The sequence below is a fragment of the Carassius gibelio genome, chromosome A13, assembly GCF_023724105.1.
Source record: "Carassius gibelio isolate Cgi1373 ecotype wild population from Czech Republic chromosome A13, carGib1.2-hapl.c, whole genome shotgun sequence".
NCBI lineage: Eukaryota > Metazoa > Chordata > Actinopteri > Cypriniformes > Cyprinidae > Carassius > Carassius gibelio.
In genome coordinates, this window is record NC_068383.1 from 25112040 (window position 1) to 25124900 (window position 12861).

Here is a 12861-nt window from a genome sequence, read left to right on the forward strand (position 1 = left end):
AGTGGTATGACAGAGGTATTGTCTTTGTTTTGGATTTATTTAAAGATGATGGTACTATACTGGATTATAAAGAATTTATGATTTTGTATAATCTTCCCCTGCCAGCTAGATCCTTCAATTCTGTTATCAAAAGTTTGTCTCCAAGTTATGTACATTTATTTAAGACATACCTGAGTTATAATGAGAGGAAAACAATTATGCCCAAACTTTTACTGGATGGAGTTTGTTTTCTTGATAAAAAATGTAACAGTAGATATATAAAGCGAATATTACATTATTCAGTATATACATCCCCTAGATGTAAATTTTTCTGGACCAATTTTTTTGATAATATTCACTGGAAGAGAGCATGGTTACTCCCTGAAAAATTTTGCATTTCTAATAAAATTAAAGAGGTACATTTTAAAATTTTGCATAATGTTTATCCAACGAACTCTCAAATTGCTCTTTTTTTGGATCTTCCTAACTTATGTGTGTTCTGCAGAGTTGAAGAAGAAACTTTACTACATTTATTTTATTATTGCAATCAGGTGAAGTCTCTTTGGGAGAACTTAAGTTGTTATTTATCTTCTTTTATAAAAGGTGATTTAAAATTCTCTTTGAAAGATATTTTTTTCTATTTTTCTGTTAGTAACCATGTTGTCGATCTTGTTGTCAATTTTTTTTTTTTTGCATTGTACATTTTTTATTCATAAATCAAAATTTCTCAATACGTTACCTAGATTTGATGTCTTTCTTGCAGAGATTTTACTCATTGTTAAATCTCTTAAACACATTGATAATAATAAGAATAACAAGTTTATTAAGGCTTATGATGCTATTATACTGAAAGAATGATTTTCCGGTTTCGTGGTTTTTGTTTTTGTTTTGTTTTTTGTGTCATTGTATGACAATGCAGTGCTATTTTGTATTTGTATTTCTTTTGTCTTGCAATAAAAAAAAATAAAAAAAATAAAAAAAGGATGGAGTTGCCATGGAAATGGAGCGCAACACTGCAAATGTCACGAGGAAACACCCTGTTTCTCGCTGGTTTCACTGTTTTCAGGTGAGTTAAGTCCATAAAATCACACAAATACTACTTATAACTGATTTTGACACTTCTCTTACTTGTATTTGACTCACTTCTGTTGTTTATTTACTTTATAGTAATGGTTTAATGTCTTCGGAAAAGTCCGTTAGCGTTTCTACCGTTTTCAGACGACGTATCGTCAGGTATGATAACTCTATTGTGCTCTTATTTATTAAAGTTTGGGCTTTTAATCAAATCTTCATCTGTAGATGATAGCTTTTGACTGTTTTGTTGATAATCTTTCAATGGATGATTGGAAATTGCTTAATTTATTTAACCTTAACATTTACACTTTACTGTTTATCGATGACGTCACGTTATCAAGGAGCGCGAAAATTGGCAGAAAACTAAAGTTGTTGTGATCTTTTATGGTAAACATAAAATTGTTCTGCGATTTAAAGAGTGACAAAATAATCCTTCTACAACAGAAGGGAGTGTCCAAGTTTTCAATATTTCTGAAGGGAGCTGCTGACAGAGATCTAGGAAGCGCTGAAAAGGTTAAGTAACCTAATATGCATTTTTTTCACAACATATATCGCAATGAATCTGTTATTTTATTTATTTATTTTTTGCATCTCACCTGCTCTAGCTTGTTTCTATCTAATAAACCTGGAACTGCAGACTAAATATTGTTGGCTCTGTGTCAAATTGCTTGTTTTGTTCCTAGATTCTTCAGTGCTGATTCGGAGTGAACCTACTGTAAGACAACATCTCCAAGATGCTATTGACCACAAGACTAGTACAGTAAGTCAAACCTCAAATATACAGTACACTACTGTTCAAAAGCTTGAAGTTGATACAATTTGTAATAATTATCTTCTGCTCACCTCTGTAGTAATTATTTAATTAAAATATGTAAAAAGAGTAATATTGTGAAATATTATTACAATTTAAAATAGCTGTTTTCTATGTGAATACATTATAAACTAATTTATTCCTGTGATGTGCGGCTGTACTTTCAGCATCATTCCTCCAGTCTTCAGTGTCACATGGATCCCTCAGAAATGCTGATTTGCTGCTCAAGAAACTTATTATCAGCGTTGAAACAGTTGTGCTGCTTCATTTTTTTTGTGGAAACTGTGATGCATTTTATTTTTCAGGATTCACAAATTAATACAAAGTTCAAAAGACCTGCATTTAGCAGATGCTTTTATCCAAAGCGACTTACAGTGCATTCTGGCTATCAATTTTTACATATCATGTGTTCCCAGGGAATCGAACCCCCACCTTGCGCTTGTTGCTTGCTAACACAGTGCTCTACCAGTTGAGCTACAGGAACACTATTTGAAACAGATGATTTTGAACAATTTGATGCATGTAACACTAACATTCAAATGTTTGGAGTCTATGTGACAACGAATCCAACAAAAAAAAAATCAGCACAGAAATGTTTCTTGAGCAGTAAATCATCATATTAGAATGATTTCTGAAGATGTGTCACTGAAGACTGGAGTAATGATGCTGAAAATTCAGCTTTGATCAAAGGAATAAATGACATTTTAACATAATATTCACATAGAAAACAGTTGTTTTGAATTGTAATAGTCACAGTGTTACTATTTTACTGTAATTTGATTCAATAAATGGAGCCGTGGTGAGCATAAGAGATTTTTTTATAAAGGCATAAAATATCTTACAGACCCCAAACTCTTGAATGGTTGTGTAAATTACAGTTATGATGTTCCTCCCAGTTAAATTTTATTAAAATGTATTATATGTTACTCTGGCATATGCAGTCCATTCTATAGAGACTGTGTCTGTTCCCCAAAAACAGACAAAAAATAATATGTTTAGTAAGGGATCTAGAAAAATTATTTCAGTTTAAACCTACTAGATTAAAAATAGTACTCAATGTACTCCATTGATGAAATAGTAAAAAGAGCACATTGCCTGAAATGATATGAACAGCAGCTATGCTAATCTTTCTCCCTTTGCCTTCCTGTTTCTGCAAATGTCCATCCCAGGGTTATTAGAAACTGCACAGCACAGGACTTGCAGGACTTGTGAGGACTTCAGATGATACCAGTACTCAAAAGACCTTAGATGATGGCAACTATAGATGGACATACAAACTACCGCCACTGCAAAAAAGGTAATGTTAATTTGAAAGAGCTGTGTCACAGTATCAAGGGCTCCCTTATCAGTTCTGCTTTCAGTACTGGAGAGTAAAAGATACGTTTTTTTGGTTGATGTTTTTTGTTTTATGTTTTTATTAGTACATATACGTTATCTTGCACATTTTATCTCCCCAACAGATTCTAATTTGAAAGAAGTTTATAATGCATGTTCGCTACTCCCAATTCAGAAGACTGAATCAGCCTGTGTATCTGAATGTTTCTCAAACTCACTCCTCTCTGCCGCGTCTGAATTTGGGATTTTCGTTAGCTGTCAGTTATAAACATCAAAATTAAAACAAATAAACATTTGAAATATATCAGTATGTGTGTAATGAATAAATATAATATACAAGTTTCACTTTTTGAATGGAATTAGTGAAATAAATCAACTTTTTGATGATATTCTAATTATATGACCAGCACCTGTATATCATTGCTCTTTTGTTGATTTTGATTGCTTCCATTGTCCTCATTTGTAAGTTGCTTTGGATAAAAGTGTCTGCTAAAATGTAAATGTAATGTTAATGTGTATTTAACTATATGTATAAATATTTATCTGTATTTTTTATTTTGTAATAATGTAAATGTATTTGTTTTATATCTATACATGCAGTTGGATTCATGTATGTATATTTATTTGTCACATTTTTATATTTTAATAAAGCAGTTTAGACTACATGAGTGTTTTCTTTATTCTGGATGAATTACATATTCTTTTGTGTCTAGAAAGGGTAAATATGGGCCATATCTAACCCAGAAGTCAGCCACAACTGGGATGGATCTGGGCCACATCTCAGAAATGGCGTGGTTGACATCTGGGCCAGGTGTCGCCCATGCTATTTGTGAGATGCGGCATGGATCTGGTACAGTTGTGGCTGACTTCTGTCAGACAAAACTGGGCCAAATCTGGCCCAGATGTCACCCACACCATTTCTGAGATGTGGCCCAGATCTGGTTCAGTTGTGGTTGACATATGTCAGCCAGACTCAGGTTGAGTCATCGCCGTCATTCCGCGTGGTATGTGGGCCAGAAGAATATGGGAGATGTGGGCCAGAACTGGGCCACATGTCATTTGCTATCTGGGTAATATTAAACTATTATCATAGATTAGACTCTAGATAAAACCAGTTGATCAGATAATTACATGATGAAATATTTAACATCAACAAGTGACCAACATCACTTTGATTACATTTTTTTCCACTGTTTTCGCCGTAACAAATATAGTAACAGCAGTCAAATCAAAAGTAACATTGAAAAGAGTCATACTGCCTAAGTACTGATCACCATAATGGTGATGTCAAACTACACTTATTTTCAATAAACCATCAACACCTCTGTTAATCTCAATAAGAACTTGTTTACATTTATGAAAGAAATAAAGTCAATCTTGTTTATAATAAGTGAAGTTGGTAATACTGTTTTTGGAGTTATTTATGCTGGAGTTTAACATCAAACAAAAGTTGGGTTTACACTTTCAACCAACATTTGACTCCTGTGCAATGTAAGTCCACGTCTAGTGTGATGGGAAGCTTTATTAGAATGTTAGAGGATAATGTCTCTGATAATCAGTACACTGAACTGCGAACAGTTTCTTTTGAATGCGTTCGTTTTGAGAACTGAGAAGCTGATGATATTGCACGTAAGTGATTCAGCGTGAAGCAGACTGATAAATGGCAAGTCTGAACTGAACCGTTTTTTTTTTTTTTTTTTGTGAACTGATTTGATTATGTGCTAATGTTATGAGTGCGGGTAAACCGAAAACTTGAATGAAGGGCAGCCTTTTTTCAACTGGTTTATTGAATCGAACTGTCTGAAAGAACCGATTTGCAGAAAAGAACCGAACTTCCCATCACTAACATTTTCACTTCATCATTTTCAAAAGCATCTGTTTCCAGTCCATACTACAATGTGAAAATAGCATTTTCAAATTTATCCACTCTGGAGAGTGTTTAAAAAGGATGGAAGGCCAAAACGAGAGGAAAATATGCTTTTCAACAGGAATTTTCCCACAGGAGCCCTTTCTGTCTTTCCATACTGCCACAGCAGAAGCCGCTCCCACAGGAGCCCTTTCTGTCTTTCCATACTGCCGCAGCAGTCTTTGCTCCCACAGGAGCCCTTTCTGTCTTTCCATACTGCCACAGCAGAAGCCGCTCCCACAGGAGCCCTTTCTGTCTTTTCATACTGCCACAGCAGAAGCCTTTTTTGTACTTTCTCACTGCTGCAGCAGTGTCAGCTCCCGCAGGAGCCTTTTCTATCTTCCCTACTGCCGCAATAATTGCATCTCCACAAGGAGTCGTCATCTCTCTCTTTTAAGTGGAAGCTTCCATGGAGGTCAAATTCTCTTCCTAGACACTGCCACAGTAATTATATACCAAATCACGTCTGTTAGGATGAACCGGCAGCCAGGTGTAAATAAGACAGTAGGGAACAAATTGCACAATTCAGAGGTGTTTTAATCCCCAAGGTGCAAAAATAGTTCTCCAGAGTGTGCAATGTAGCAACAGTCAAAAACAAAGCAAAAAATAACAAAGCAAAAAAAAGTTATTTACAATATACAAACAAATGTAAGTTTGGCTATGCCAATATCTAGGCCCAAAAATACAGGTCTAATTAAGCCTCTCCATACAACCAGCACTACTCTAAAATTAAGCCCAGCTTTTTGTGGAGTCGTAAATGTGCGTATCTGGCTGCTGTCCTGGCTCAGGAGTCTTGCCGGGCTCAGAGTTCTCTCCCTGGACAGCACGCCAAATATGCATTACCTTTATTTAATTATAAGTAAATGTGAAATCATGATGTTTCATTAACAAATTTCGTAAGGAGCATGCAAAGATAATTAATACAGGCATCATTAGTGATTACACCGTTTACCAATCAGCTCAAGAGAGAAACACCTATAAATAATCAATACGTCCCACCTTTCTAAATTCTCTCTCAACTTTCAGAATCCCTCCTCCACCACAGCCAAGTTTCTACCCTAGCTAACTCCCCTAACTTGGGGGAGCACTTTGGGCTGAGCCTGATGCCGAGCTCAGACCCCTCTCCCCGGACAGCATGAAAAATAAGCATAACTTTTATTTAATTATAAGTAAATATGAACTCGTGAAGTATTGGCAGAATGAATAACATTACATTCCAGTTTGTCTTTGATTCAGAGTAATTATGCTTCAGAGTTGATTCTGGAAAGTTCCAGTTATAATAGACTTTCTTAATATGGATTACAAAAAAGATCTTTTATTTTCTCTTGCACTATTCTTAAAGTTGCTTTGGGTTTGTGTAAAGGTGTATTGATTTATTATATATTTATTAAATTATATTTATTTGGATGTTTTATTAATAAAAATTCAATTAAATCTCAGTAACATTTAGCTTATACAACTCTGAAAGTTTTTCCAAATTAAATCCAGTTGACCAACAGCTCTGGAAGACATGATGTGAAAAATATTGCAAGTCTTGAGAAGTACCACATGGTTTGAAATGGACACATATCATGATTAATCGGCACTGATAGTTGATTGTTGGAACAATCGGTTATCGGCAAAAATCTATGCCGATAGTTTTCCACGTTTCATCCTTTGCTGGAGCGGCTAATAGTTTCCCGGTTTGTGTTCATTTTGTGTCCATTGCTGGAGCGGCTGAGAAGGATCTGTTTTCATTATACAGTGCGAGAGCAGCCTCAAGTGGCTGAAATCACTGACAGCACGTGCTGTGTGTTTAGACACGTGATGCTGCACGCTGACCAGAGCGATCTACAGACAGAAAATCCTGCCGCACCTCTGAGCGCCATTCATATAGTTGTCCATTAAATAGCATTATATTCACCCCAAATCATTGTTAATGTACATAATGAATTGTATATTGAGCATTATCATCAAAACATTTGTCTTTCTGTGGCTCTAATAAAGTCTGTATGCTTCATATATAAAGCTATAATGTAGATCGCTCTTTCCGTTTGCTTTGTTTTTTTAAACACTGAACTTCAAACTTCTCTTTACCTCATTGTTCATTCTTGAAGTAAACTTGTGTCTGTTTGGGGATTAAATTAACGGTTTTAGACCGCTGCTCGAGTTGAACGAGATGCGTCCGGAGTGTGTGTGATACCGGTGAGTTCTCCTAGACTCAGCGCTGCTCTCTTATTTTGATTACATAATCATTAAGTGTTCACGAATAAAAGCAGTTAAAGTGTGAGAGTAACATTGTGCTGATATAATCGTAGGGCCCTATGTTTCCCACGAGGAAGAAAACATGAAATAAACATTTTTTAAGTATAATCACACAACATTTCTTCCATGTTTTAATTTTAATAGTAAATCCCCTTTGCTTGCCAAAAAAAGTTTGCTTAATTTTCAGTAATTAAAAGAAAAGTAAAATTAATGTATCATACCTTGATTTAATAACAATAAATGGTTCAGTATGTTGTTTTTTTCTAATAAAGCGATTACATACCTCCCCAGTCTAGGGAATGGGAGGAAGTAAAAGAAAATGGAGGAAAAATGGGAGTTTTTCCCTTCTACTGACTCACACAACCACGCAAGTAACGTGAAAACAGAATAGAATTTATTAAACACAAGGAAGCAAATATAACTTCAGGAGGGGTCCAGGCCAACATAAAACCTACTAACTCCCAAAAACAAACCTAACTAACCTACAAAATAATAAAAAAAAAAAAAAAAAACCAACAACAAAAGATTACCCTAACTGATCTTAAACAGGAGAAAAAGCATAATCAAAATAAATGGCAACCACCTCCCTAAAGCTTCCCATGAAAACAAAAATAAACCTTAGTTCTAACAACAAAAGAAAATAGCTCAAGTTTGGGCTGAATAAATCCTCCCACAAGAGGACCACTAGAAATTAATCAACAAACTTCTAATCACAACAAAATCAGCTACAAACTCTAGTGACATCAGCAGAAGGTACTCTCGCTCCAAATTCCCACACTCCAGACATCGCAACTCTGTCTTTTATCTTCAAGCATTTCCTCTTGTGGGCCAATCAGGATAGGGCAGTCATCATAAGAATCATCCACTAATTGGTGTTCACCTGTTAGTCCTTGTCAGCACTTGAGAGGGCGAGAGAAAAGAACACACAAGGCACATACACAAGAGACAGTCCCAATTAAGTAGGCCCTGGGACGTAACACCTCCACCACGAGATTTCAAACTAACAAAAAGTGTAAACAACCCCCCCCCCCCCCCCCCCAACCCATTAGTACACTTAGTTTTCCACTGAATGGACCCTGGACAGGGCATCGGCCACAACATTCTCCGAGCCTTTCTTATGGCGAATATCCAGATGATATCCCTGCACCATCAAGGACCACCGCTTCAACCTCTGGTTGGAATTAGCCATTTGGGACAGGAAAACCAGGGGGTTATGGCCAGTGTAAATGATGACTGGGTTACTATGATCTCCCAAGTACACTTCAAAGTGCTGCAAGGCTAGTAACAGTGCCAATGCCTCCTTTTCAATAGTGCTATACCTCTGCTGGCACTTTGAAAACTTCGAGTAATAGCACACGGGGTGGTCAATTCCATCACGGTCCTCCTGTAACAGCACTGCTCCAGCTCCAACAGCGCTTGCATCCACATGTAGTTTAAACGGGAGGGCAAAATTTGGAGCAGACAACACTGGTGCATTACACAAAATATCCTTGGCAGCATTAAAAGCATGAGCACATTCTGGAGTCCAAACAAATTTCTTATAGGTACTAAGAAGGTCTGTAAGGGGGGAAACTACAGAGGCAAAGTTTTTACAAAAACCTCCATAGTAGCCGGTCATCCCCAAAAATCTACGTAGTTCTCTTTTGGTGGTAGGAATAGGAAATTCAACAACGGCAGATATTTTTTTCCTCCACAGGACACACCTGTCCCTGCCCAACCTTTTTACCGAGATGGGTAACAACAGCTTTGGCAAAATCACATTTGGCCAGGTTTAAAGTTAAATTGGCAGCAGCCAACCTATCAAACACACAGTTCAACTTTTCCACATGATCCCTCCATGTAGGTGAGAAGATGACAATATCATCTAAGTAGGCTTCACAATCTGTAACCCCGGACAATACTTCCTGCATAAGCCTCTGAAATGTAGATGGTGCATTTCGCATGCCAAAGGCCATGATCTTATACTGCAGAAAGCTGTCAGGAGTCACAAAGGCAGAAATCTCTGATGCTCGAGCGGTCAAAGGAACTTGCCAGTAACCTTTGAAGAGATCCAACTTGGTGACAAACTGCGAATGAACCCACCCGGTCAACACAATCCTCTAACCTTGGTAAGGGAAAAGAGTCAGGCTTAGTGATGGCATTTACCTTGCGGTAATCTGTACAAAACCGCAAGGAAGAATCTGCCTTTGGCACCAATAAACAAGGAGAACTCCAGGGACTCTTGCTAGGTTCCGCCAGTCCATGGTGCAACAGATACTCCACCTCCAACCGCATAACTTCTCTCTTCTTCGGGTTAACCCTGTAAGGATGTTGCTTAATAGAGACAGACGTTCCTACATCGATATCATGAGATAACACGGTGGTTTGTTGTGGTACATCTGAAAATAAAGTGGGATGTTTTCCAAGTAGTTTAACAATATCACTACTTTGCTCCTTAGAAAGGTTTACAAGATTAACCTCAAGGTTATTTAAAACATCAGAATTCTTCAGGCCAATACATGACATCTGAGCATCATTTACTACCAACCCATTTTGCTCAGGGCAGTAAGCAAGAGGCATAACCGGATGAACAATTTCAACAGGAGAAACATGTACAGGCTTGGATGACTTTGACTCATTCCGGTCAACATAGGCCTTCAACATATTGACAGGACACACCAGAGTCTTTCGTCTCCGATCAGAAATTCGGATCACATAATTGGTTTCACTTAGCTGCCTATCAACAATGTTAGGTCCAACAAACTTAGTTTGCAACGCAGACCCTGGCACAGTGAGCAGAACCATCACTGAATCTCCAGACTGAAAGTTACGAGAAACACTTTTCTGGTCATAACGAACCTTCATTCTAGCCTGAGCAGCAGCCAGATGTTCTTTAGCCACTTCACAAACCTTCTGAAGACGTGCACGGAAAGAGCTGACATATTCCTGCACGGTCACTGGTAATGAAGGTTTAGAGACCAACTGCTCATTTAGCAATTTTAAGGGTCCACGAACTGTGTGACCAAAAACAAGTTCAGCTGGGCTAAACCCTAATGACTCTTGCACAGACTCACGTGCTGCGAACATTAACAAAGGCAGCCCTTCCACCCAGTCTTTGCCAGAAGCAAGGCAATATGCACGAAGCATGGACTTGAGCGTTGGGTGAAACCTCTCAAGTGCACCTTGTGACTGGGGGTGGTAGGCACTTGAGGTTTGATGACTTACTCCAAGTTCGGTCAATAGGCCTTTAAACAACTTCAAGGTAAAATTAGTCCCCAAATCAGTCTGTATGATTCTAGGCAAACTGAAGACAGAGAAGAACCTTACTAACTCCCTGGCAACAATGTTAGCTTTAGGTGATCTCAGGGGAACAGCTTCAGGGAACCGTGTCGCCGCACACATCATAGTCAGTATATACTGATGGCCCGATTTAGCCCTCTGCAAAGGGCCGACACAATCAAGAATCAATCTCTCAAATGGTTCTCCCATCACCGGAATTGGAAGTAATGGTGCTGGGGGAATCATTGCTTTAGACTTCCCAGCCACCTGACATACATGACAAGACCGATAAGATTCTGAAACTGTGGATTTCATGCTCGGCCAGAAGAAATACCTTGAAACCCTTTTGAAAGTTTTAGTAATACCCAGATGACCTGCAAGCACGTTCTCATGAGCCATTTTTAAAACCTGGTTTCGATAGCCAGAGGGTAAAACTATCTGAAATAGTGTATTCCAGCTAGCCTCATCACTGGAAATACTAGACTTCCACCGTCGCATCAAAATACCATCATCCCAAAAAAAAACCACAACCTTCGCTTCAGGCTGGTCTACTTGATCAACTGCTGCATCCGCACAGTTCCTCAAGCTCTGATCAGACTTTTGGGCAGCCGCCAACTGTTCCCTTCCAACTCTTAGAGGACCCAGTTCACTGGTTTGATTGAACTCAGATCCTGGACTCAAATTACTCGGAGTAATAAATAACTTGCATTCCTCAACTTCTAGAGAAGAATTCATAAATGACTTAGCCGGAAGTTTGAGGATGTTATTGACTTGTCTCTGAGCACGAGTCCCTACACATGCAGGAAAAACTGAGGGGAACAAACTAGCAACATCAGATGTTGAAGATACAGGCTTCTCGATAACCAGTGGGTTAGAAAAAACCTTACCGCCAGCCAAGTCAATACCCAGCACAAGACCAACTCCCTCCACAGGCAGCTCTGAGCGCACTCCGAGCTCAACAACTCCTGAAACAAGATCAGAGGTTAGACAAACGGTGTGGAGGTAACCTAACACATCCCAGTTCAATGCCACGTACTAAAATATCGGAGCCAGTATGTGTTGCAGCAGAAAATGGCAACACGCTCTCCAATATAATAGACTGGGCGGCACCTGTGTCCCTGAGAATTGTAATTGGTCTTAACTCAGAATCAGCAGATAACGAGACAATACCTGACATGAGAAACGGCTGGTACACTGAAGCAGCACTCATGCTTTCACTAACCTCAGAAGGGTTGACAAAAGCAACACTTTTAGCTTTCCTAGACGAATTTTTCTGCTTCCAAGACCGGAACTCAGAAATCAAATGACCTGGGTCAAGACAATAAAAACACACACGTTTGTCACCCATACGTTTTGAATCATACTTGTGAGAACACTACCCAAACCAAATCAGTAACCGTATCCTCAGCAAGAGATCGGTTTCTACTCCGGCGCACGGAAGGAAAAATACTTCTGTGCGTTAGCACAAATTCAGTGATAACAGCAGCATCCGACAGCTTAGTTACCTTCTCATTTAAGTGCACAACAATATTCTCCGGCAAACAACCTTTAAAGTCTTCCACCAGAACCAACTCTCGAAGTTGTTCAAAAGTGGACACTTTACTGGAACAACACCATTTGTCAAAGAGATTCCCCTTCTCTCTGGCAAATTCTACAAATGTTTGTTTGGCTGCTTTTACATAGCCCTGAAACGTCTGCCGGTATGCCTCAGGTACTAATTCATAAGCTCTAAGCACAGCAATTTTAACAATGTCATAATAATAATGACTCTTCTATAGGCAAGGAAGAACAAACTTCCTGGGCTTTACCCTCCAAATTACATTGTAGGAGTAAAGCCCACATATCCTTTGGCCACCTAAGCTTGACAGCCACACATTCAAATGTAGTGAAATAGGACTCTACTTCAGTTTCACAGAATTTTGGAACTAACCAGATATACCTGCTAACGTCAAAATCTGCTTCCCCTGCTCCATCACCAGGAGTCAAAGCAGCTGGAGCAGACAGAGATGTACCCGGAGACCTCCCAGACAAAGGAAAAGGGGTAACTGGAACATTATCAGACAAATGCGGTGGAGCAACTAACCTACGCTCTCGTTCACGATCAATCTCTAGTTCAAGCTCCCGCAACATCTGATTATCATATTCCTGCGTTCTAACCAACAGATCTAATTCTTTCAATTTAACTGCCAATGGAAGCCCACCTGACGTCACTTCAGGCACAGGAACTGACTTTACATCAGAACCCTCAATAACA

The 12861-nt window shown here is 38.6% G+C and overlaps 1 long non-coding RNA gene across 1 annotated transcript; it reads left to right on the forward strand.

The window, feature by feature from the left end:
* Nucleotides 1–1201: 1201 nt before the first annotated feature.
* Nucleotides 1202–3488, forward strand: LOC128026706 (uncharacterized). Its single transcript, XR_008186483.1, has 3 exons — nucleotides 1202–1813; nucleotides 3034–3161; nucleotides 3325–3488. It is a non-coding gene; the product is annotated as an uncharacterized LOC128026706 (long non-coding RNA).
* The last annotated feature ends 9373 nt before the right edge of the window (nucleotides 3489–12861 follow it).